Source organism: Aptenodytes forsteri, unplaced genomic scaffold, assembly GCF_000699145.1.
Source record: "Aptenodytes forsteri isolate BGI_AS27 unplaced genomic scaffold, ASM69914v1 Scaffold216, whole genome shotgun sequence".
Lineage (NCBI taxonomy): Eukaryota > Metazoa > Chordata > Aves > Sphenisciformes > Spheniscidae > Aptenodytes > Aptenodytes forsteri.
In genome coordinates this window covers 1,284,939-1,285,194 of record NW_008796114.1, presented here as the reverse complement: position 1 = coordinate 1,285,194, position 256 = coordinate 1,284,939, and the positions used below count along the sequence as shown (strand labels likewise).

Sequence of the window (256 nt, the reverse complement as noted above, 5' to 3'; positions counted from 1 at the left end):
TCCGCGGCTGCCACGTGACCGTTCCCCTCCCGGCGACCGCATCCCCAAGCTGCCACTCCGGGACTGCGCATGCGCATTCCGGGATGCGGGGATCCCGCTGCTGAGCGCATGCGCTGATCCTTCCGGGCTTCTGCCCTGTTTCCCTTCCCCCCCACCCCTTCCCGCCTTTGCCCCGGCGACCCCGAGTGGACTGATCCGGGCCCTGCACCGCGGGACCCTCGGCCAGGTAACCGGCCTGGGACACCGCCACCGTCCC

The 256-nt window shown here is 71.9% G+C and overlaps 1 protein-coding gene across 1 annotated transcript in view; it reads left to right on the top strand.

The window, feature by feature from the left end:
- The first annotated feature begins 93 nt into the window (after positions 1–93).
- The window catches only part of WARS2 (tryptophanyl tRNA synthetase 2, mitochondrial), a 45,721-nt gene continuing 45,558 nt past the window's right edge, over positions 94–256 (top strand). The window contains exon 1 of the mRNA XM_009287091.2: positions 94–226. The gene's annotated coding sequence lies outside the window, so the exon portion shown is untranslated. The remainder of the gene's footprint in view (positions 227–256) is intronic.